Here is a 26,401-nt window from a genome sequence, read left to right on the forward strand (position 1 = left end):
TGTGTCTCTCTTGGATTCACAATGTTCCTATTAGGCAACAAGTTCTGTAACAGTCTTTCTTCAACACAAGTGTCTCTTTTGTCTAGCAAACACTGTCCTTCTTTAGTGTTTATTGTAGCTTTGCAACTCGCCTGGTATACTCCCCTGCCAGGACTCTTTGCAATTCCAACTGCCTGGTATACTCCCCTGCCAGGACTCTTTGCAATTCCAACTGCCTGGTATACCCCCCTGCCAGGACGACTTATGTGTTTCACAGTTCCTCTATCACCAAAACTTCACATACTGTTCTTAGCTCTGTATATCTGTCTGATGTAATGTTTGTTCAAACTTTGCCCTACGCTTGCATCTCATGCATCTGTATCTTATTGTGACTTGAATCTGTACTTTGCCTTTTCTGCATTCAAACAATCTTCTTGTAGTTTCCGGGTTAGCAATCTCATAACATTCTACTACTCATTGGCACGGTTGCCGGAACACCCCTGGATCCCCACTTGCTTTGGGTTGACCCTCCAGTCCTGTATGCACTTCTGCTGCCTGGCGATTCTGCTTGTTTTCCACTCTGGATTGAGCAGAAGTACTTTCGGCTTCCTTCGCTGCTCTGTGGTCACAAGCCTGCTTCCTTTCAGGTCCCAGTCTGGAGAACACTGCCTCTTCGAGCTGCCGAGAGCCCAGGAATTCTCTCCTTGTGTCTCCACATTACGTCCTGCTTACGCACTGCCTTTTTCTCCTTCCATCTTGAGGGACTCTTCTGTTCTGCCACACCGGTACATGTCTCCCGAGCTCCAAACCCTATGCTTGGGAACCAACGTCGTCTTCTGCACTGCCACACTCAGTAATGTGGTTGCCATCTTTAAATGTCCCGTGCACAGGTAATTCTGTAGACCAACTAGTCTGCACATTGAGATTCGGGCTCCCGTTATCTTGCACCAACTCTTTCATCCTCCTCGTCTCAGTACTTCAGTGATTTTGGGAGTTAAGGGTCCATGAATGTCATTGGACATATAGTGTTTAGATCGTTTTTCTCAGTGGTTTTACATGAGAATATTTTCACATAAAGGTTTATCGGAAGCACAAAGGGTTTTGTTGGGGCTGTGTGTGTCTAGGTCATAGATGAGGGTTTGACCTAAAGAATATTGGGACCAGGTTTCTTTACTTTCTTTGCAAGGGGGAATAGACAGCTAACAATAGGCCATTACGGTCTTGTGTATTACAGGGTCTTCCTCATGGAAAAGGGGTATAGGGATACAGCATCTCGTCCAATAAAGTTATGACAGCAACCTGGTAGTTGTCTACTCCCATGTGACCATCCATCATATAGCCACCCCTAGGGTAAAGATAAGATAGCGACTGCCGTCCCCTGGCCACATCGGAGGAGGTCCACATCGGGGAATCTGCGATGACTCCCTAGGATTTATCACAGCTATAAAGAACTTGGTTATTCTTTTGAACTTTTGTTTTGTGGAGAGAAACCCGGGTAAAGGAGCCATTCCCTGGAACTATGAACATTATCCATTTGGAACTTTTATTGGCGTTATACCTTTTTGTTGAACTAGAACATTATGTGCACTTTTCAAGCCAAAGACAGTACTCTTAACACCTTAGTTACTTTTAGAATGCAAGGGCTAAGATAGGATTCTGGACAAAGGACATTTATGCTTTTGGATATCTTGACACAGGACAGACCTTTAGTTTTGGTTGAGGTAGAGAAATGCCTCCTAGATTGGGGACAGCAAGGCATTTTCCAAAACCCTTTATCAGTTAATAAAGGTCTATAACCACAATCATGGTTCCTCTGTGTCCGCGTCTCATTCCTGGTTCCTCACAATATGATACAACACCTAATCCGTCCTCTCCTTCATTTCATTAGAACTTTAACAGGCAACAGAGGAAATCACATCCAACCGCAAAGAGAGAAGGGCAATCCTCTTACAGCCTAGAATGAGGAATTAACTCTTCTGGAGAAGACCACGTTGCTGGCCTTCAAATATCAAGAGGCAACCCACCCTTCCCGGCACAGGAAATTGGCATTTCCCCCGCTGAAGGGGCACTGTACAGGGAAGCGCCTGGGTAAACTATCAGGTCAAGGAAATATCTTGACAAATCCATCTACCTAGAGTTGGGGCAGAGGTCTTCTTTGCATGTTGACTCGGGAGAAAAGAGACAAAAAAAGATGAGATTAGGCCCTTAAGGCGGATGTGTCAGAGGCAAATCTTTGCTGCTCTACCAACACCCAGAATCAAACACTCCTCCTGCATGCCTTAGTGGAAAGCCTGTGGGAGGGAGAGAAACACAATCTCCTCACTGAGAGGTAAGTCTGACATCACAAACAGAGGAGAGGTGCGAAGAACTGAGCCCCATGGAAAGAAGAGCCCTCAGGTCTCCAATCCTCCACGCAGTGATAGATAGCAAATAAGGTACTGTGGATGAGAAAATCATTAACGTGACCTAAGAGAGGGCTGTAAAGTGAACAGGTGGGCCTCAAGAGCAGGCTCCATGTGAAATGGGATGGCCACAGGATGGCTACCGCCAGATGGAGGCCAGGTTGGGAGGCATGACTGAGGCTGAAAAGGAAGCCTCTGAACTACAGAGGTGTAGTGGGAACTCCTAGCTTCACCTCCAACTTGAGTTGTACCTACAGTTACTAAAGACGACGCAACAGCAGGTCAAGGAAGCAGATTCTGGTCTAGAGCGTGTGAAGAGACTTAGGGTTTGACAGCCATAGGTTTGGGACCTATCTAGTTAGGCTATGAGATTGGGCTACCACCCTGGGATGTGAGGAAATGGCATCCCAGGATGCGAGACATTGCATTGTAATCATTAAAATATTTACCTTTACTAGTTTTTACTTTGTGTTGAACTTTTCAACCTTGTTAAGACAGAAGTGCTATTTTGGGGGGGGGAATCTAGTGGCACTTTTTTTACAGCCCCTCAATGTTTTGCTTTTTCATCTCCTTTTTCTTTTTTTGGATCACTGACTTATCTTTGACTTATTTTTCGTGGCCAGTGGGACATTTCCAAAGTCACCCTGCCTTTGAAACCATTTCTCCCTTACTGAAAGGTATATGGTATTGGGTCACCCCTAAGGCACCCAAGCTGATGTCACTCTACATTGGTTTTAGGGAGTAGGTTCGTGGCAGCTATACTTTAATTTTGACTTAACCAGGGGTGCAAGTCATGTTACCACATTGGCAACCCAATGTATCTTTTAGTAGCCATTGGGGTACCTATGTATTTTAGTTTTAATTCTATTTTCAGCCATTTTGTATTTACTCCTATGTCCGTCCCCTTTCCTCCATACTTATGGGACATTCCCCCGTCCTGTGGGACGGGACCGGAGCACTTTGTAAAAAGCATCCCATTTTTTTTTTAAAAGTGTCCATCCTCCCTTTTAACGCGGGGTACCGCATGCGGCCGTAACCCTGCCCTCGTTAGCTCCGCCCAGCGCATTGCCCACTAGTCCTTTTCTCTGCTTGTTCGGGACTGGACGCACTTGCATCTTTGGAAGATTTTTTCCTTCCAGTTTCCTCCCCTCCTGCTCTGGCTTAGCGGTCCCGTGGTAGTCTGTCTATGCCTTTTCAGCAAGACTTTCCAAATTGTTGTTCTCGTCAGCGACGCTTTGTTAGGGCGGATCCCCATTCTCTTTGTTTAGAGTGTTTGGGTCCGGACCACCGGTGGAACTCGTGTTTTTATTGCGACTCCCTTTCGGTCCGGACGCTTCAAAGTCGTTTGGAGCGGTGGGAGGAGGTGTTTCACCGTACTCCCCTGGTGCACTTTCAAAGACGAGAAAAAGAAAAGACCCGGTGTGTCATTTACTTTTTAGAGCACCCCGGCTGGGGGACTCCTTCCCGGTCCAGGAGGAGCGTCAAAAGCTCTATTACTGGGGCTTGCCCTGAGGTGCCTTCTAGGCCTAAGAAGTGTACCAGAGCTTTCTCCGAAGGCCTCCGTAAGGGGCCTATTGACACCGGATTACAATCTGAGGCCCCTCTTGTGGGGGCTATTTGTGGGCCCAGTTCTACTGGGGCGTCGGGTACTGGAGCTTCTTCGAGGTCTCCTTGTCTGGAGCTTCCCATAAAAACACTGGGGTACGCCCTGAGGCCTCAGTTGAGGCTGTTGATACCGAACAAAAGTCAACCAACAGTTCTGAGATGCCTGTTAAGGTCTTGTCGGTGAGGTGTGTTCCTCGTCGTTCCCGCTCTAGCAGTGACTCCAGATCTGTTGAGGGGGCACGGAGTGAGGTCTTGGACTGTAATCCCTCTGTTACCGGCAGTGCCGAGGTCCTTCCGTTGAAGGCTTGTTTGGCTGATAGCATGTCACAGAAACATCCTAGGCCACACAGTACCGGCTCGGCCGAGGTTTCTTGTGTTAAGGCTAAAATGAAGACCACTGACCCACCTGTGGGCACCCCTGCCTCACTTCCACACGTGTTGCAGTTCTCCTCAGGTGCCGACAAAATGGTGGCCATTTTGGATTCCTCCCTTACAACTATGCCATCGTCCCTAGGTGTAGGGAGTGGTTTTTCAGGTGAACATTGGTTTCCTTGTGCACATCTGTTTCGTCCAGTTTGACTGGAACGCTTGGATGCCCCAACCGCACAATGTCTCGCTTCCTACGGCATTGGCGCCCTTCATTTATGTGGACACCAGTGGGAAGGGCCCTCTTAGCAACCCTCTCCTTTGCGTCCATGGAATTACTCCGCTCATGAGAGGCCTCCTCCAGTCGCGCCTAAATCGTTGGCGGAGGACGTCTTTTTTGCCAAGTTTCAAAGACTTATGCATTCCAACCCCATGAAGGAGTACTTTCGAGGCTTGTTTATGGAGATACACCCGCCTGCGCCGACGGTCCCAGCTGCTGTCCTGTGGTTCCGTCGGCGCCGCCTTTATCGGCTGGGCCTCCCCCCAACTCTTCCACCCCTGCCTCCGTTGTCCCCAGTGGACAAGTCTATTGTGGTGTCTGATGGGACTCAGCCGGATCCAGACCTGTCGGACGACGCACAGGGCGATCAGGACAGCGAAGACCAGCCCTGCTCTGTCAGAGCCTTTCACGACCGGGTGCTGGACATGTCTGTTGGATGTTCCAGTACCTGAGGCACCCGCTCCGCAGGAGGGCGTGCTTTCGGGGGTGTTCACCTTGTCTCCTTGTACCGGCTTGTTCTTGCAGAAGGACGTTTTGGCAGAGGTCCGTAAAGTCTGGGAGAAACCACACTCTGGACTGTTGGTCAACAAGAAAATTGACGCCATTCTTCGGAAGAGGAGGCCTTAGCGTCGTGTCCGCCACCCTCCTCCACGGTAGTGGCTGCGGCCACTTTGCAATCCAGACCTGCGGCATCCTCTTCTACGACGGCTACATAGGTTCTGGCCAAAGAGGACAAGCTTCTTGACTCCCTTGGGAGGAAGATTTTCGCTAATTCAGCCCTGCATCTGCGTCAAGCCAATGCAGAACTGGTGTTAGCGGGGCGAATATGAAAATGCGGAAAGGTCTGTTGGAGTTTGAGGAGTTTATTCCCGCTGAAAAGCTAGATGATTTCAAAGCGGCATTGTCAGATGCCAGGGTCCTGGCGCAGGATTTGCTGGAGGCAGCGGCACATCATGTCGACACCTCGGCCCAGGGCCTTATGCTTGGCGTGGATACCGCTTGTCAGGCTTGGCTGCACGCCACCAAGTTCTCTAAGGACCTGCCTTTTGATGGCAAGGAGCTCTTTCGTTCTTCAATCAATCAAGTTTATTCGGATGTGTAAAAACAACCATTAAACAACTAAAACACATTGATACACAGTTCCAATTTACAAATGCATAAGATTACCAGTCCATGAGAATACAATCAATAAACAATTCCTAAAAGCAGTATAAAAATACATTTAAATATTAAAAAAAGAAATTATCTCAACAGAGGCTATATTCTAAAAGCATTGAGTGAAGGATCATAACAGAAGCTATACACGTACCATTTGTCCCATTGCAGATGCAATTATACATTATTTACAGGCCTTCGCCACCTTGTAGTTTCAAAATACTATTTCTGAAATACATCGCTCTTTTCAAAAACGTCAGGAGAGCCCATGCTGTAAAAACTGTTTCAGCACTCAGAAGGAACACTAGAGCAGCCCTATGAGTGCGGATCACCGTCGTCTTAAGGGCAGGGATCAAAGTCAGTTTACGTATACCGACATACTCAGTACAGAAGAACAGCAAATGGGGGAGATCTTCTCTACAATAACCACAAACTGGGCAGCTAGCTGTGACGAGAGAACCCCTCCACGTATAAATATTACCATTCAGCCGAAGTCAGTTGAACCGTGCCCTAGAGATCAACCACCTGTCTTTTTTCAACGCACTCCAGAGCAAATACGGTTGAATTCCCGTTAAACAGCTAATGCTGGAGTGCAATTCACCATTACTATGGCCATACTCCAGCAAAATTCTTTTCCTAACGATCACTTCACCCAACATGGCTTTATAAAAAGTCCCCCCACTCTTGGCTATAAGTGAAGCAGGCAGAAAAAGGGCACCCAAATTAGCTTCCCCCAGAGATGAAAAGACATACGCTAACCAACAAATTTTTTTCCAGCCACTTTTGTCCGTCACAGTACGTAAGATGGTTTGACAAAAGGTGGCGTGCTCGTTAGCCCATATCCTAACCCAAAGAAGCAAAGGGGCCAGTGCCCACTGATCTTCCCAGAACTCCACACCCAGCTCCCTGTTGACCACTATACCAGAAACACTGGGCGGAAGCCCGAGCAAATTTTTGAAAAATGTGCTCTCCTTTCTCTGTATTTCCTCCGCATTCTGGAAGCCCCAGATAGCTGCACCATACAGGGTAGAGGCCACAGTTTGGGTACCATAAATCTTGAGAATCACGTCCAATGGCTGACCCCTACACTGTGACATAAACCGTGCAATACCACCAAGCTGTTGACTCATCTTGACAGATTGTTTTACCACATGATCTTTGCCATTTAATGCCTCAGAGAACCGTATTCCAAGGTAGTCAAAGGACTTAACTCTGGGGATTATCTCTCCTGCACAGAGCATGGGTTTCATCGGCGCAGGACGTTTTCTACCAACGCACGCCATTACCGCAGATTTCTTAGAATTAATTTTTAGACCCAAATTGTCCATGAACGAAGAATAGGCATTGATCAAAATCTGTAAGGCCCGAGGTGTTCTTGCCAAAAGGACAGTGTCGTCAGCATAGGCCAAAACTGGAAACCCCCTACCACCCAAAATTAGATAATCGCCCAATACACCTATCAAGTCCTGTGAGAGGGCATTGATATAAAGGCAGAAGCAAATGGGGGCCAATACACAGCCCTGCCTCACACCACACCCCACCTGAAAGCAGGCAGTGCAGTGCCCCCCAGAACCGCTGCGAACACAGGCCTCATTATCCGTGTGGAGATCTACCAGGGCCAGGACCCAAGCAGTGCCCAGAGCTTAGCTCTATCTACTTTATCAAAGGCGGTGCTTAGGTCCATAAATGCCAAATAAACTGACTCGCCCTGACAGAATACAGAATTAGCCACCAGCAAGTATAGATTAAGGCTCTGTTCTAAGGTGCCCACTCCGGGACGAAACCCTAATTGGATATCGGATAGAACAGACTGTTCCTCAATCCAGGACTCAATACGGGCCAGCAGAATTCTGCCAAAAATTTTAAACGAGGAGTCTAATAGAGAAATGGGCCTATATGCACCAGGGCTAGACAGGTCTCCCTTTTTAAATATAGGGAAAATTATCGCCATTCTCCACGAGGGAGGATATTTCCTTGCTTTAAGACATGCGTTAAACACCACATTCAAAAGAGGGGCCCACAGATCGACTGGGTCCTGGAACAAATCCGAGGGTATCATGTCCGGACCAGGGGCACGGTTATGCGCCTGGAGCTTAATTGCCTTAGCAATCTCCTCCACCTCAAACCTCAGGCAGGGGCCACTATAATCTAAATCGACTTTTGATTTTTCAGACCCAAATAGGCTACCAAAGTGCGCTAACCATGCCCCTTCTTCCACGTGGGTGCCACTCCCCATATTGGACCAACACCCCTCCGAGCCACTTTTTACAAAAGCCCAAAAAGCCTTCTGATCCCCCCGCATGGCGGAGTTCTAAAAACCTTCCCAGGCAGCCTGTTCTATTTCCCATTTTCTTCTCTTTAACTCTTGTTGATAAATTTTTCTATCTAGGGCAATCTTCAATCTCCCACTAGTTGGGTCCTTTAAAGTACTCAGCAACAACTTCTTTGCCCTTTTGCAAGCCTCATCTAACCACCCCCTTCTCGATACAGTGCCCTTGGCCTTTATAGTTTTAGAGAATTTAGATGTTAAAGCAGCCAACAATTCTACAAATTTCTCTACAATTACTTGCGCATGCAGATGGTTACCCAGAATGTCCATCACAAGCGAGTTGTTCTCATTCAGGGATATATAGTGAAGCCCCTCCTCTAGGATAGTACCCCACTTGATTCTTCTGGAACCAGCAGGTATTCCCAGCCGGGGGCTAGGGGCTATAACTTGCGAAGCCCTTTCCCCCATCAAACCCTTGAGTGTTAGGCAAATGGGCATATGGTCACTATGGGTATCCGCCAACACCTCAAAGCTTACTACACATTCCCAGAGATTTACTGAAATACAAAAATAGTCGATGGTTGAACAGCCTTGATGATTTTTAAAGGTCCCCTCCCCTGGTATATCTGGAGCCATTCAGCCATTGACAATACGGAAACCCCATTGCAGCAACCATAAATTAAACTGCAAGCCCTTTGGGCAGACTCTTCCATCTCGCATGCTCCTCGGCGGGATATTCTCTATCTGGTCCTGAAGGGGGTCTAGAACAGCCATGTCTAGGCCCCCCCCCATTTTTATATTAAAATCCCCACCCCAAATATAAGAGTTAAACTTCCTTCTTTCCTTAGAAAACAAGGTCTCAATGTACTTTTTAACCTTGGCGAGTCTCTCAAGGTCGGAGATGTGAGGACTGTTGTAAAAATTAATAATACAAATCTCCTTCCCCTTGCCAAAAGATAAAGACACCACCTGCAAAAAATCCAGCTCTGTTGGAATCACCTCAATCCTACAATCCAAGGCAACCTTAATCAAAATACACAGACCACCATAATATCTACCTCTCGGTTTTTTGTTAGCAGGAATAGCAAACGAAATAAAACCATCAAGGTGTGGAGGTTCCAAAGCCCAGATTTCTTGAAGTAGGATTAAAGAATTAGCTTGAAGAAGTTCCATCACTGGGCCCAATTTAAGTTTCCGCGTTGCGCCGGCAATATTCCAAGAGAGCAGGCGCAGATGCAGATTAACTTTAGCCAGACCCCCAATGGATGCTGAGGGGGTCAACGCTGTTGCCCCTGCCACAGTTTCAACCCCTTGTCAATCTACATCCTCACAAGACGTTAAAATTTCAAAATGGTTATCCAAAGACAGGGGTGCTGGGTCACTCCTTGCCGGGACTTTCCATTGATCCCTATTGGATGAGATTGTGCTCCACCCATCCAAAGGGGTATTGGACGGTAGCTTTCGTCTCAGATTAGAGTTAGGGTCTCCAATACCTCCACCTTGCCTTCTTCCCATCATTAAATGTGGCATCTACCTTCCCCCACCTGGGAGATAAAAATAGTCCAAAGAGAGTAATTTACTGGACAATTTATAACCATTGGGCTTGAGACCCCGGGCCAAGTTGGTATTCAGAAGGTATTCCGAAATCTGAGCATCGGAAAAGGTAATCGCCACACATTCTTCAACAGACATGGAGCTGACCAAAACTAAGGACAGCACTCAGACCGCCAAGTCCTTGTCTGTCCTGATAAAACCACCTTTCAGGACACAGAGATAGTTGTCGCAGCCTCGGCCTTCCTCTGGTTTCAGGGTTTTTTTAGATCGAAAATCCTGCAGGGTTGACACCCCCTTTGGGAAATTCCTGCCGAAGGCAACTCCTCGGCCTTCTCCTCAGGTTCAGGTGGTGCCGGCACCGAGAAACCAGCTAAATGAGGGTTTCTACGCTCGCACAAGACCCTGGTGGGAGGACGCATTGCGTCTCATTGGGAGGCGTGGCAGACCATCACTGAGGAGCGGTGGGTCTCGTCAGTCGCTCGGGCGGGCTTCCGCTTACCCCTTCCCCACCCATCAATCCTCCCTTCCAGCAGTCGGGATCGCCCTCCTTCAAAACTGAAATTCAGAAATTACTAGATCTCAGAGCGGTGGAACCTGTTCCCCCAGGGGAGCGAGGGGAGGGCTTCTACTCCCGGCTGTTTACGGTGCCCAAACCCAACCAGGCTGGCCTGCGCACCATCCTAGACCTTTCCCAGTTCAATCTTTCTCTACCCCTAGAGAAATTCAAGATGATCACGCCTTGTCAAATAGTCTTCTTTGCAGAAGAGCGATTGGCTCAGCGTGGTGGACCTTCAGGATGCATATATGCATATTCTGATCTGGAATCCACACCGGAGATACCTAAGGTTTTCTGTAGGGGAGGAGCACTTCCAGTTTCGAGTGCTGCCCTTTGGCCTCAGCTCGGCATTGTGTGTCTTTACGAAGATGATGTTGGTTATCACAGCTTCTCTTCGGCTTCAGGGTATCTATGTGTATCTGTATTTGGACGTTTGGCTGTTGCGCAGTCCTTGCCCGCTGAAAGCCTCGAGCAATTTTCAGTCTCTCCTCCAGCTCCTGTTCCACCTTGGGCTGTCGGTGAACTGGCACAAATGTTCCATGCCGGTCTCTCAGGATTTGACTTTCCTGGGTTTTCGGTGGAACACGATCGACTGCAGTTTACCTGACCGGGGACAGAATGGCGGATCATTGGCCACGTGTCAGATGTTTGCGCAGTCGGAGAGCATGTCGGCCTGGTGGTTCCAGAGGCTTCTGGGCCTCATGGCCTCATGTGTATTGGCTCTTCCTCTTGCTCGGCTCACGATGAGACTGATGCAGATGGCTCTTCGGAGTTCTTGGCGTCAGGCTGTGGATCCGGACTCCAAGATAATATTGGTTCTGGATTTCATGAGAGTGGACTTTCTGTGGTGGTCGTCTCTCAGCAACCTGTCGGTTGGGCGCGGGTTTTCAAAACCCCGCTCAGATGGTGACAATCACGGCTGACTCCTCCCTTCTGGGGTGGGGTGCGACGTTGGATCTTCTTCATTTCTCTGACCTCTGGTCACCCCAAGACAAGCTACTTCATATAAATCATCTGGAGCGTCTGGCGATCTTCCTGGCGCTCAAGGCAGGCCGGTCATTGCCAACAAAGTGGTTTGTGTCCGCACGGACAATGTGGTATCCATGTTTTACATCAACAAGCAGGGGGGGCACCAAGTCCCCATCCCTTGTGGATCTTGCCATTTAGATTTGGGAATGGGCGGTTCAGCCGGGTGACTGGCTGGTGGCAGTACACATCGTGGGCCAGCTGAACGTTACGGCTGATGCCCTCAGCCGATAAACAATGGTCACCTACGAGTGGGAATTGAAAGCAGAGGTCCTCTTACAGCTATTCCTGTGTTGGGTCACTTCGGAAGTGGACCTCTTTGCAACATCGGCAAACAGGAAACTTCCTCTGTATGCCTCCAGAAATGGGCTGGGAGCCTCCTCTCTGGGGGATGCTCTCGAGATTCCCTGGCACAAAATGAGGGCCTATGCTTTTCCACCTCTGCCTCTGATTCATCAGACGATTTGCAAGCTGAGGAAGCTGAAAAACACAGTGAACTGTTCTCTTCTGCTCATAGCTCCGTGTTGGCCGGCCAGGTTCTGGTTTTCAGAGCTTCAACATCTGTCAGTGTTTGCACCGATCAGGCTTCCGTTGGTTCCCGATCTGCTTTACCAGAGAGATCGGCAGATGTGGCACCCCTCCCCACAATCGTTCGGCTTGGCGGCATGGTGCCAGAGTTCAGATCTTTAGAACATCTCAACCTGTCTGTTGACAACATGCACATTATTCAGGCAGCCAGGAAGCCTCAACGAGGTCTCAGTACAGAAGCAAATGGCTTTGGTTCTGTCACTGGTGCTTAGCCAAATAGCTGGACCCCATGGTGGCTACGATTGACACGGTGCTGTCCTTCGTCTCTCACTTAGCAGAATCGGGCATTCATGTCCTGTCATGCAGGACATATCTTTTGGCTGTGGCTGCCTACCAATCCACGGACCAGTGCTCTTTTCACTGTCAAATCCAGTGGTTAAAAGGCACTTTGTGGGTCTAATGCGTCTTTATCCGCATGTTCGCAAACCGCATCCGACGTGGGATCTGAACGTGGGCCTTACGGCCTTGTGCCATAAGCCCTTCGAACCAATGGCTTCGGTAGATCTTAAGCACCTTTCGTGGCAGTTATTACTTGGTCGACTTTACTTCGGCAAGGTGTGTGAGTGAGCTCCAAGCTTTGTTGGTGGAGCATCCCTTCTTGGTTTTCCACTACCAAAGGTGGTTTCTGATTTCCATGTAAATCATTCAATCTCCCTGTCTGTCTTCTTTCCAAACCCGGCTTCGGAAGCTGAGAGGGTTTTACATTGCCTGGATGTTAGAAGAGCTCTTAAGTTCTATCTGGACAGAACATCGGAATTTAGGAGTTCTTCTCAACTGTTGGTGACCTTTGGTAATCCGCAAGTTAAGCAGGCCTCTAAAGCGACTATCTCCAGATGGATTGCTGCCTGTATTACGGAGTATTACACTGTTCAAGGTCTGCAGCCCCCTAAAGGGATTCATGCACATCTGGTATGGGGCAAGGTAGCTGCTGTTGCCTTTCAAAAGTATGTCCCCTGGGAGACCATCCCGAAAGCGGCTACTTGGGCCTCCCCATCAGCTTTTTGTAAACATTACTGTTTGGACCTGAGCTCCAGATCTGATGCTCAGTTTGGCCAGGCTGTGCTGAAAAACATTTTTCAGTAGGGGGTTTCAATCCACCCATAGTTCCTGTGAGGAGTGCTTGGGAATCTCCCATAAGTATGGAGGAAAGGGGATGGAACGTAGGAGTATAATAAGCTTACTCATCGTAGTGACCACCTTACTCCTAGTCCATAGTCCCCTTTCCTCCATACGACCGCCCGCTGTCCCCTCTAATAAGGTTCCTCTATTATTGCTTAAAGGTCTCTGACCTGGCGATAGAAAAGGACTGATGGGCGATGCGCTGGGCGGAGCTAAGGAGGGCAGGGTTATGGTCGCGCGCGGTACCCAGCGTAAAATGAGAGGACAGACACACTTTTTTTTTTAATGTGATGCTTTTTACAAAGTGCTCCTGTCCCATCCCACAGGATGGAGGAATGTCCCATAAGTATGGAGGAAAGGGGACTATGGACTAGGAGTAAGGTGGTTACTACGGTGAGTAACCTTATTATTAGGGCTTCCTTTGTTCAGGGCAACCAAAAATGGCCATGTGGGCTCTTTTTGTGACCACAAGGCAACCTCCATATAGTTTTACACCAGTGCAAGTCCTTGGGGGCTCTCTTTCACTTCCTGTGAAGTGAAGTATGGTTGGCCATCTGGATGTGCTCCCAGCCCCGGTTAGAGATTGAGGAGCTGGCTCTTTGGCTAGACCCTTTTTGGGGTGGTACTTAAGGCTCTGCCTGGTCGTGTCTCTCCCTCATGTTCTTTTTTTTTTCTGCAAATTGGAAGAAGCTGGCCTGACAAACTGTTTTAAGAGTTTACCTGCAAAAATTCCTGCCACTTATAACTCTGTTGGTCATACTGGCTGAGTGCAGTAGTTTAGGCACTGCCCAATTTGGGCTTTCTGTTCCCGAGAGTCCATTGCAGGCTTCCCGAATTCTCCTGTACCTTGCATCATGCATTGGCCCAATTCTTCCAGGCTGGAACCTTTTTCTGAGCATTTTACTACTGTTTGCACACCATTTACTGCTATGGTTTTCCCGTCTTGATGCTGGAAGCTGCTGCCGCCCTGAAGGAGTTTGGGACATCAAGGAATTTGAGCCCCAATGAGCAGATGAGGTGGGGTACCTCATCTGCTCATTGGGGCTCCCAGCCATTCTCCCCATCCTGGGGTCGTTTTCTGATGGTCTGCCACCCTTTCCTGTTCACCGAGCCACTGGGAGCCATCTTCATGGGGTCCCTTGTCTTCCATGCCAGATTCTTCACTCTTCGCTTGAAGGTTGACATTGTAGGAAGGGTGATTGTTCTTCTTTTCTGTAATTGGGGTCGTTGTTGGCTCTGGGTTTAAGCCCCTGGGCACCCACTCCTGTAAACCACAGCTAAGAAAGAAGCCTATACTTACTCAGGTTGTTTCGCCGTGCTGGAGCAGTTTTTTTCTGAAACTACCACTCTGAGTACTTGCCTCTGGGTCCTGGGTTGGCCAGTATTTCCATTGAATTACATTGGGGGTCATCCAGTTTTGCTGCAATTTCTCCTGGGACTTTTGGTTCTGCAACTAACCTCTTGATCATGGTATCCTCTGGTCCTTCCCGAGGTTGTTTGCTGCGGAATATGCAGCTGTGGGATGAAACCGACTTACCTTCATACAAGCGGCTGGCACTTTGACTGTCCGAATAACTTCTATAGAACTTTCTACCTACCCTGGAACACTTCTAACTTAACTTTGGGGGTACTTACTTGCCGCTTTTCGTTTCCTGTACCCACAAGGTGTTCAGGGTGTTCCAAGCATAGAACTGGAATTCTAGGACTTAAAAGGAGGAGATCGACACACAAGTGGCATTGTTGTGGTTATAGACTTTTATTTGGGTCAAAATAAAAGAGGAAAACCCTAACTGTCCCTGACACTAATAGGGGTTTCCCTGCCTCAACTAAATACTAAGGATTCGGTCAGGATGTGTCCGTCTAAAGCAAATAGTCCACTGTCCCGTGTCAAAACCTATTTCCGTCCCTTACACTCTTAACTAACTAAGGAAAAACAAGGATCTTCTTAGTCCACAAGAATGACCCTCTTCTTCTGGTCTGAGGCTTTGCGCTCACTTCCTGGTGATGAGATGTGCTCTCCAGATTGCATAAAACTTAAAGTTCTAATAGTTCTCTTGGAGGATTTCTCTTTCAATGGCAGGCAAAGGAAAGAAAGTCTCTTCAAATTACTTATTCTTCTGGCTCTTGGACTGACTGTGACAACTTAACAAGTGATGGTTGGAATATCGCCCTTCCGCAGTCCTTGTCTTAGACTTTGTAGACAGTTCAACAAGCAGTCGGGGAATATCTCTCTTCCTCGGATCTTGCTCAGACCTTTTTAGGATGCCAGAGGAAATTACTCCTTTACCTCTGGCTCCTTTGCAGCTTCTCGTATCCCCACGGGGAATGACTCCCTTCCCCTGGTTGTTTTCCAGCTTCTCTGCCATTTGTAAGGTAGACCTGGCTCGCTAACCTACCAGGTACTATGATTGTTCATATGATGGCTTCTTAAGTTAGTATAGCAGACAAGGTTCACTATCCTGTCCGGCACTGCTATTGCTTATACAGTGGTTGTAATAGATTCTCTGTATTTGGGGTTCCCAGACCCTTGTTCCATCTGTAATTATTTTCTTAATTTTTACTCTTTCTTGTACTTCGGATCCCAGACCTACAGGATACTTTTACCCTCTTTAAGGGGTTCCCAGATCTGCTCTCCGTTCCCACCAGCTAGCCATGGCAAACCCCTACCGTCAGGGAGCTTCCAACCATCTCCAAGAGTCTATCTCTTCAGGCCTGTGGTCTCTGCTTTGTCCACCACGGCATCTCCGTACCTGCTGCTTGCTGCTACTCTGCTTTGCCGGTGGGCGTGGCATGGTTCCTTCTCTCAGGCAGACCTCGCTGGTCTGCTTCCTTTGACCACTTTTGGAGGCTTCAGCTTCTTGCCTCGCGTCTCTGGTTCCTCTGGTATTGCTTCTACGCTCTGCCAACCTGCTTTCGGCTCCTCGAGGGAGGGTGGAACGCCTGCTGGTAGGTGTACCGTCTACAGCACCTTCACGTGTGGAACCGGTTCCCTGCTTGATGCTCCTCGAAGGAAGGGCTGAACTAAGTCTTCAGTCCTTCTTCCTTTTTTATGTATCACTTGCTTACAGATTGTCTATATTGACTGGACTGCTGGAGTCAGTTCTGCAGAGCGCTATGTGATGAATCCAATGGAGTCATCACTGTTTTCCCGGCAGGGACCTCTCCGCATGTGGCCAGGGGATGGCAGCCACTACCTGATCCTGACCCTGGGGGCTGCTATATGAGGAAGGATCCCATGGGAGGAGATGGCCACCTGGGAGATGTCATGGCTTCATTGGATGAGGCATGGTATCCCCCATTTTCCCACGAGGAAGACCCCTGGTTACCCAATACCCTAATGGCCTATTGCCATGCACCTGTTCCCGCACTTCCCTCCTATAGAGAACATAAAGAAACCTTTTCCCAACACCATTTAGGCCAAACTCCCATCCATAACCTGAAGAGTAATTGCTCAGAGAAAACCCTTTTCAGTTCTAGTTTTCCTTGATCTTCTATATGGAATCATTGCATCAGAAACCATCAATGGACTTCAATTCCCACAACCACCTAAGTACTGATATGAGGAGGATGAAGGAATTGATTCAGAGCAGCAGGTGTGTCAAGCTTAATGAGCGTTCTAGTTGTTGGGTGAAACCTGTGCGCTGGACCTTTAAAATGGTAACCGAACTATGAATGATAGCTCAGGAGAAGATGTGGCATCTCCATTGAAGGCGGACAGAGGCTAGAGGCACGATCCAGTGTGAGGGAGCAAAGGAGCTTGACAACCAAGAAGGAAAGCAACGAGGTTGCGAGCAAGGCTGGATTCCTGGGCATCCAACAGCCGGGTGAAACAGCGTTGCCCTTACCGGGAGCTGAAGAGAAGCAAGCGTGTAGGAGCGGAGCTGCGAGAGAAGCTCGAAAGAGGTCTACACCGCCCGCAGTGGGGAGCAAGCAGCAAAGGTATGCCGCGTAAGCAGAAGCAAACCTGAAAATGCTACACAGAGGCAGTCGGAGGACCCGGGGCATTTCGGCGACCACACCAGAGAATTTGAACATTGTGAAGTTAAAGAAAGTGAAATAACAAGAAGATTGTGAATCGAAAGGGCAGAGTGCCAACCCAAACCCCAATAAGAATTGAATGCCAATGTGGGAACAGCTTAAAAGTACTGTAAAACAAGTAGATATACCAAGCTAAGAAAGGTATATGCCGCTTGAATGTAAATAGGAACTATAATATATGAGAAGTCCAGACAAGCATACAACTGGCAGTTGAAAGTACAAGAAGAGAAGTCATGGCAAGAGAGTACACCAGGCAGTTGTGAATACAAGAGAGGTCCTGGCAGCAGAGTACACCAGGCAGTTGGAAGTGCATAAAGAGTCCTGGCAGGGGAGCCTACCATGAGTGTCGAGCAGAAACAATGTTTGTTAAATAAAACAGAAGCTCCTTTTTTTTTAATCTAACAGGATTGTTGTGGGCCAAGAAAGACACAGTGAAATGTTAGACCCAGAGACATTTGTGATACCAATGAAGAATAAGGGGAAAGAAATCAACCTCTGGAACTAGGGACTCTTCAATTTTTGAGAACATTTACATTGGAGCTGTTCTATTATTTGAGAACACTGTTTGCAAATACCAGGTTAAAGACATTTCCCGTTTCACTTTATTATTTTGTTTGTAGTGGGCGGGTCAGAATAGAATGTTTGGACCCAATGACGGCTTTTGATTTATGACACCCTGACAAAGACAGATCCTTAGTTTTAGGTAGGGAAACTCCTCTTTGGAAATGGGGCCAGAGAGGCATTTTCCCAAACCATTTAAGTTGAATAAAAGTTGTTAAGCAAAAAAACATTACAACATTGTGTCCAGCTTTCATTTCTGACCCCTCACAGCTATTACCCTGTGCTTCTTCTTCGTCCCATTACTGAGGTTATTCCTCTCAACTGGGTTATTTGGAATATTTTTCGTTTCAGTGCTTTGGCAGGATTCATATTGGTAGTCGCTACTCTTTCTCGTCGCAGTATTTTGCAAGATGTTAGGATGCTCTACCTTACATAGGTACATGGAAGAGTGTGGAATCATTTCACCCCGCATAGGGTAGGGAGATGCGGGACGGTATGGGGTATTCGGAATATACCGCGTTCTTCCCTGATAATCTTCCCCAGGTGGGATTCCTTCCCATGAGATCCACCCACAGGGGGACTATCGGGGAGCAGCCTCACCTCCTTGGCCTCATGGGAAGGGGCTCCGGCTAGGGAAGCAGGGACGATATCCTGGGATTCATCACAGTACTTGGCTGTATTTTTGAAGTTATGCTGTTCTCTGCAATCAAAGTGAATATGTGAAACAGTGGAACTAATTTGAGTAACTGTGGGACTATTTTTCTTAGGAATGAATTGAATTGATAGTAAACTGTGCCCTGACTTTTTGGAGGCACTGTGCTGTTTCCCACCCTCTAGTTCTGGTATTAATCATCAGGTGTGCCTTTATATTATTCAGGTAATGTGTTCAAAGGGCCAGAATTATTGTGTTGTATCCGTGTTTAAAGAGGATCAATAACTCTGTGTTTGGTTGAAAGGTCTACAATGTAACAATCTTAGCCCTCTAAACATTGTGCCTTTCCAATATTAATTCTCCCAACTTTTTCCCAAGCGAGACCTAATCCAAAGCCTCAGAAGGGACGGAACTCTGTGTGTTGCGGGGCCTGAGAGGAGCCAAGCCTCGCAGAGCAGGGTGCTTTAATGGCACGCTGTGTTTAAACTGAGCATGCAACCTGGCACTGTTAGCTGTGTGAAATCCCTAGATGGTGGCTGTTAAGGTAACATTACATTTTTGGGGTTTCCTTTTCCAACTTTGTGAGTCCCCTAAACTTTTTGCTATCTTTTCAACTTCCTTTTTGTGGTCTATGGGATGGCTACTGAAGTCCTCCATGCAACGCATTTATTTAACCTAGAAGGTGTAAAACAAAATACAAGAGTAGGCTGGTGGCAGCTTTGTGATGTACTTCTGGGAACACTGTATGTAGCTTTTGACCATGGTAGTAGCCAAATGCTCACACATGGTGGCCATTTGGGTGCTACTGCATTTCAGAGGTCCTGCAAACCCACCCTTTTGTTTTATGGGCTTTCTTTGTTTGCTCCAGACAATGGGGGCGGGGTGGGTTACATTTTAAATTGCTTCTCTACCTATGTAGGCTCCTTCAGAGTCCACAAAGGCCTCTATGGTGAGTGCCTTAGCCAGTTTAGTCTGAATTGGGGCCTTTAAGGACTTTCAAATCTGTGTGTATTTGTGTGTGCGGGTATGCCTGAGTGTTTGTTTGGCAGTTTGCTTAGCAAACACTGATTGGCTGTTCACCAATACAGTTCTATATGTCTATGGGTTGGCTGGCTAGCTCCGCCAGCCGTTGGATGTATGTATGTATGTATGTATGTATGTATGTATGTATGTATGTATGTATGTATGTATGTGGTAGGGGAGGGCCTATACCATTCTCTGAACCATCTTGAATTTACCTGGAAGTTGTGCTGGTGAAATTGACGATTCATGTTGGTGATGTGGCCTACTCTACTGACTAGATCTTATCCTGCTGTGGGAGTCTCCTGCCTTTACCTTGCTGGACTCTTTGCGCATCCTGGAAGCTGACCTTGCTTCCGGCGGGACCTCTGTGTGGGTGAGGGAGTGTGCTGCTTTTCTGGTGTCCCGACTGGCTTGCTGCTACTAAGCCTTTACCTGCTTGTCATGGGACATACTGGATCACCTTCTGCAGCTATCCTTCTTTGTGGGACTGTTTCTGCTGCCTGGCTGCACCTTTTCAAGGCATAGAATAAGTAGTGTTGCATAGCATTTTGCTATGCACTTCTGTAGGTTTGCTAATCAAATTAACACTTGTGTAGCAAGGTTAGCTATTTAAGTTGGCTGGAGTTTGGAGGAAAAGAGGACCCCTGAGCTATCTGTTGGTTGAGTTGTTGGTCTCTGCAGCCTATAACATGGTTTGTCAGGGAACCAAAACCCCAAGGTTTCCAATGGTTTTAGGAAAGAGGGGCTAGGCAAACATTGAGTGGAGGCGCTGGAGATTGGTTGTAACCATTGGTTTCTTGCTTCTAGGGTGTTGAAAATAAGTTTGCAACTCTTGATTGATTTTCATATGTGAAGGTTTTTTATTGTTACATTTATATAACAAATTGGCCTAGCATGAGGTGCTAGGTGCTTGTGAGGGGGGAGCCAACATGTGTTTTTGACCGACGTCTTTGTCAAGGCGGAGGGCAGGCGGTAGGTGGTCTTCTTAAGGGTTTCTGCCCTGAAGCGTTGGCGCAATGTCAGTTGGTGGTGGGCTGAATAGCCACTCTGTTTCAAAGCTGCGTTAGATTTCCCTTGTTCGGTGCAGGACGTCCTGCGGAAACCCTTAAGAAGGACCACCTACCACTTGCCCTCCGCCTTGACAAAGACTTTGGTCGAAACACCTGTTGGCTCCCCTCACAAACATACAGTAGGCTTATGCATCATCTATCACCTTCACAACAATGCAACACCCAGCACCCATCTTTCACTCCAGTTTCTACCTACAGGATGAATTAACTCCTTTTCGGGAATATTTTGACTCGCCCTTCAGCCATTACAGAAGCGGTATCCAGGGCAGTTTTCACCCACCACACACCACACACCACTATTTCAAATCACTGGTAACAGCACCTTTCCAGACATCAGGGCACGTTTAATCCACCCAGCTCCATTCATCAAGGCACATGTCCAGACTTTAGACTACATTTCCCAGCAGTGTCAGTAGTCTTTTTGTAATCCGGGCCTCTCTGCTCCGGGGCTCCAATCGGGAGCTCTGCTTCCTTCACCATAGCAACGTACGCGGCGCTGCACAGTGCGACTCCGGGAGACAGAGAAAGCCACAAGTCTGCCGATCCCGCGCACATCCTCTGTGCAGACCAAACAAGCCCAGAAGTAAGTGCCCACATGCGGCCCCCATGATGCGATCCACATACCCAATACATGGGATAGGTTCACGGGGCTCGCGCACAAAGTTTTTTTCCCTTGCCCTACCCTAGTGCTCCAGGTGAGTCATTTAACAGCCGGCCGCGCTGTAACAGACCCCCTCTGCACATAGGCTGTGTTCCGTGCCACTGCACCACGCTCTCTCTTAGCCACAACATACATGGGCTACTTTTTGGTTTCCCTATAGGCCGATTCACACGTGAAATTTCACTCCGGCATCCAAGCAGCCTCCAAAGGATAAAATCTGGTCGACTCGACTCCAAGCACAAGAGGGCACTGTCCCAGCTACACCGCTCCAGTTCTCCCAGCCTACCTTTCCACCCAGGCTCCATGTACGACCATGGTGCAGGTAGGAAAAGATGTTTGCCTACACTGGTGCCTTTCACCCATTTGCTCACCAGCTTTCTACGAGGCAGTAATATACATCCCTCTTTTCTTCTCTTTCTTTCTTGCTCTTATGTGTCCTGCTTCCTTCCTGGTACCATACAGGACTCTATATACAGACCAGGACCTAAGAAGAGAACTCAGACAACGTTGTCCAGCCGTTAAGTGCCACTATGTGGCACAGCAGCAACCCCACAGTAGGAGAAGGGGTCTCTCAACCTTCTGGACCACACTCGAACCCAGACCTTGGGATAAATGCCACAGCAGGCAAATCTCCAGCCGATTGAGCAGAGGTACACAAACTATAATACTACGTCAGAAAATGCTTTCTGGCTGGTTAAGTGAGGGACAATTACAACCTCTCCTTGTTTTTAAAAAAAGTTTTTCTTTTCTCCTTTTCTTTCTTCTTTTGTGTTTTGTATGCAATCACAGGGTCTTGAACTAACATGCCCTGATGAAGGCGGATGTAGGCGCACGCTGAAAAGACCGCCGAAACGTGAACTGCTTGAGAAGCTTGCCAAGCACCACGTTGGCAAAGAATTCTTTTACCACGTAGAGACCCGTTGATAGGGCAACATTGAAGCCCTGAACTTGGATCAAGACAAAAGGAACTGTCTCAAAGGGAAAGAACTTGATAAAAAAGAGAAAAGCACTTCCCTCACACTTAGGGGCAACAACTTTTTTAGTTTCCTCTTTCCTCTGAAAAAAGTTTTCCTTTATCATATGTAGAAGAACTTTTGTTGACATTTGAATTTCAGTTTGTCATGTTGTTGAATATGTTTCAAAAATGTCTACAATTTTCCCACTTACTTTCCTGTAGCTAAAGAATCGTGAAGTTAAATGACTGTCTGTTTCTGAACCTATGTAATGCACAGAATTTATCTTATGCACATTGAAAATATTAATACAACTTTGTAGAAAATGCACACATTTTTTGGACTAGATTATTTCTCCAAATTGAGTTTTTGATTTACTGTCTCCAACCTGCTAATGATTAGTGGCTAACACATTATTGTTTTGGTTTTCTTTGTCCCTCCAACCTTATCATCCTCACTAGAAAGAGGACAAATACTAGCACTAGTGGTTTGATAAGATCTTTAGCACCCTCGCAAAGAAATAGTCGTGTACTTGCTCCCTCAACAATCATTTAAACTTAGACTTAGTTTAACAAAGGGTAGGATACACCTATTGTTTATGTATCTTATTTCTGCAGTATGCACACCTGCTGTATTGTTGGTCATTTCATGCTGTTGGTATAAATAATCTCTGGTGACATTAACAATATTAGTACAAAATTGCTAATCAAATGGGTTAGTTTGCTAATCAAAAACATTTTAATTAGCAAACTCTGCTAATCAATTTTTGAAAACTAATTGTTGCCTTGCTTTTATTCTTCTGAAGTCCTGGCTCCCTTCACTACGGTTGTACCCTCCTTCAAGTTGGATCATCTGCAAAAGGGAGCTTCTTCCTTTGGGTTCCAGTGCCTTGGTCCTACTACTCTCTGGGTCTTTAATATTGATCATGGGGGTGCTGAACCAGCTTCTATCCTGACCCTGTCCCAACCTGAAATGTGCCTTTTGTGAGAAACCTGACGGTATCCTCACTCCTAAATGTTCTTCTCAGGAGGCCAGGGAAAGGCCATCGCTCTTGGATCCTGCCCTTGGGGGTGGAGAAGCGAGGGAGGATCACCTGGGTGAAGAGTCCTTGGGGGTTGGGAGCGGGGTACACCCAGGCGAGACATGGTATCCCCCTTTCCCTAATGACGACCAACCTAATCTTTCCCCAATCTTTATGTGTTATTGTAAGTCAGCTCCCCTCATTTCCCCTCATGTGACACTTGACAGTACTGAGACAAGGAAAAGGCAGCTGAGAGTAATGCACACTATACCATTTCATTTTAGTACTGGGATGTAGAAGATGCCTGCAAAGTAATTTAAAGGTCAGGCATGTCGCATTAATCAAGGTCAGGCATGCTTAATTGGGAAAGCACACCTGCAACCTGGTAAAGAGTTGCAGTGTATAAAATGAGAGAGAGATGGCAACACAGAGAGAAGCAGCAGGGAGGCCTGTGTGACCAGCAGGGAACCTTGTTTTGGGAAAGGTGAGCTGCTGGAGGGAACTGCTGTGAGTTGGTTTGCCATGTGCAGCACGTCGAGACACTTGGATGAGGGAAGTGATTTTATGAAGCGTTGCGTGGAAGCTAGGGCTCCATGGAGCGGACTGATGGCAGAAAAGGTAGCTGTGTGGAGAGGCTGTCCCTTTCCCTTTGAACAGAAGTGCTTGTTCCCTTGTGTCAATGAGCCGACCCAGGAGTGTGCGAGGGGCAGGAGTTGGACCCCTGAGAGCAGAAGTATGTGTGCTCCGTGTTGTGGTGAAAGCTATCAATTAGACCAGTGAGACACCTGGTACAACTTGGTGTGCGAATGCCTGGACATTTTCATTGTTGAAGTACATTTTGTATCAGAGTGGTTGCATGTCTCAGGAAGAACGTTTTCGAAAATCTTTGAGTGCTGAGCATTTTATTTGAAGTAAAACAAATGAATACTGAATAACGGGCTGAATGGAAACTGTGAACCTTAAGTAAAACTAATGCATTGAACAGGGCCCGAAATTCAGATTAGATAAGCAGGAGCTAAAAGCAGCAACTGGGTATCCAGAATTAACCACAAGCTGCCACTGAGGAAAGAAGGAGCTAGTACATGGCGTTCCTCAAATCTAAATTTGCACATAAAATTGACACTTATCATTTAATCCATTATTCATGACTTCTTGTGCTTTGAATGTCATATAGATGGGTCCACATTTTTATTTATTGATTGTTCCAAATGCACAGAGTTAAATTCACATGGGGGGGGGGTGTCTCTGTCTGTCTGTCTCTCTCTCTCATTAGTGGCCTTGGGAGCCAAAAGTAGCTCCTGGTAGCTGTTGCTGTCAAGCTAACCAGGCTTTTCTAGGCTACTAGCAGAAGCTAAATAGCGCCCAGCTCCCCTCAATTTCAAACCCTGGTGTCCATCTATAGGTTCAAAATTGAGATTCAATGAGCAGGAGCTAATGCCAGCTCCTGGGTGTCAGGCATCACCCTGTAGTTAGGAGCTACCACAGGGGAACCCGGAGCTACTTTAATTTTGTGTCCATTTTGTATGAACCATTGTGTTTAAATGTACATCAGATGTGTTCTAATACTTTTTTTTATTAACATTCTCTAATTCTCAGTTAATATCACATTTACATGTTTAGAAGGCACAAGTTGGCCCTAGGAGCCAAAAGAAGCTCTTGGTAGCTGTTGGTTTCAAGCTAATCGGGCTCTACTATCAGGAGCTAAATAGCTCCCATCTCCCCTCAATTTCGAACCCTGTTGAATACCAAACGAAATACAAACTTTACAATTAAGCCAAGTCACTACATGGTGAATTCCGAAATGAATGGAACTTTGAAATTAAGCAAAATAAAAGGTACATTGAAGATTGAACTGAATAGACCTTTACAATTCAGCAAAAGAAGGCGTATTGAATGAAGTTTTTAAAACTGCATGAATGCATATTGAGATAAGAATTCAAAAGAAACCTCGAAGTTAAACATATTACATAAAGGAAGGAAATAAAGAGAACAGCCAAGAAGCCCACATGAAAACGGTTTATGGAAAAGGGTGCAAGTGTGACAGAGTCATAAGAAGGCATGGACATTGTGATTGTGAAGTTAAAGCCGTGGGGAAGGGAACCTTGCGACTTGAGGACGGAGCTTCAAGGCCCTTTTGTGTTTGAACTGTGTTGCCTGGAACTTGGGGAAGGGAACCCCAAGGATTGTTTTGAACTGTCTCACATTGAACCCAAGAAAGGTAATTTTTTTGACTTTATTTGGAACTGTTTCACACTTGGGGAGGGAGCTGAAAGAAAGCTACGAGCTGGAAAAAGCTCAGAACTTTATTTTGAACTCTGTTTCTTTGTTTGCTTACAACCCTACATATTGCATAGATCTAGTGAGGGCAAGTATAGGTTTTGGACACAGACTTTTAAGTAGAACTCTTTGACTTTCTTTAGTTTCATTTAGGTAGGGAAATCCCACATAGCATAGGGCAAGTTAGGACTTTTTCCATCCTGACATTTGAGTTCATAAAGTGTTTTATTTTGAACTTTGAATATTTTGTCTGTGTCTTGTTCATGATGCCTTCACACTTTGCACTTGAACTTACTGGGATGTTTCCATTGCAGCCAACTCTGTGAGTAGGGTGCCCTGCCACCTTGGACATGGCCTCCACCTCCAGGGTCACCTGGCTCTGGGAAAGTGTGTCTTCTGTGCCACCCTGGTCCAAATAAGTAGGTCTATGGAAGAAATGGGAATCGCAGGGAGTTGGGACGGATAACCGTAACCATCATTAAGGGAAGGGAATATGCAGGGACAGGAGAAGTATCCCTTTGTGCCTGTGATGTGTCTCATATGTGCAAGCGGCTTACTGCTTCTGTCCCTCCGGTCATCAGAAGAAGCGTGGGGAGGGGTTTGCCACGTCAACTAGTTAAAGGCTTGCTTGCTGCAGACAAAGGTAAACTTAGGCTGGAGTTGTACATTCAGAAACCAGACCTTAATTGCCCTATATCCTTGCAGGGAATCGCAACTAAGCCAGAAAAGCGGGAGGAATCTACCAATCTGCGGTCTGATGTTCAACATGCCTGACTTCTAGTTGGGGACAAGCCCTCGCTGCTGCCGTCCTACCAGAATGATGATCCTATCTTTTCCTTCTTGGTCAATGTGATGAAGACATGGCATTGGCAGTACTATGAATCCTCCTCAGCCGAGTTAGGCCTCCTTTCCTGTGGTTTCAGCGAAACCAGTGGCATAAGATAAATCGGTATAGTGGTATTTGATGTGACATTGTTCCCTGTGGGACCACCCTTGCCTACTTGCCACAAGATTCCAGGGCAAACAGACCTATGGGTGCAAAAATTACTGAAACTGAACACAAGCCTGCACAGCATAGGCCCCTGAATAACAAAAAGAGAATGTATTACCCCCACCCCCATCCTTAAAAGGCAGCATTTGGTGGGCCGAGGGGCCTAGGGGTGACGGAACTTTTTTGTGGAAACTTCTTGGCCGCCCCTGAGGGTAAAGACTGGGTCAAGGAAAAGGGACAGCTGAGTAGTGAGAA

General features: G+C 47.0%; 1 protein-coding gene across 1 annotated transcript in view; it reads right to left on the minus strand.

The window, feature by feature from the left end:
• The window catches only part of ZC2HC1C (zinc finger C2HC-type containing 1C), a 45,443-nt gene that overhangs the window by 12,427 nt on the left and 6,615 nt on the right, over positions 1-26,401 (minus strand). The window lies entirely within an intron of this gene.

The sequence above is a fragment of the Ambystoma mexicanum genome, chromosome 14 (assembly GCF_040938575.1).
Source record: "Ambystoma mexicanum isolate Mex_15411 chromosome 14, UKY_AmexF1_1, whole genome shotgun sequence".
In the NCBI taxonomy this organism is placed as follows: Eukaryota; Metazoa; Chordata; class Amphibia; order Caudata; family Ambystomatidae; genus Ambystoma; species Ambystoma mexicanum.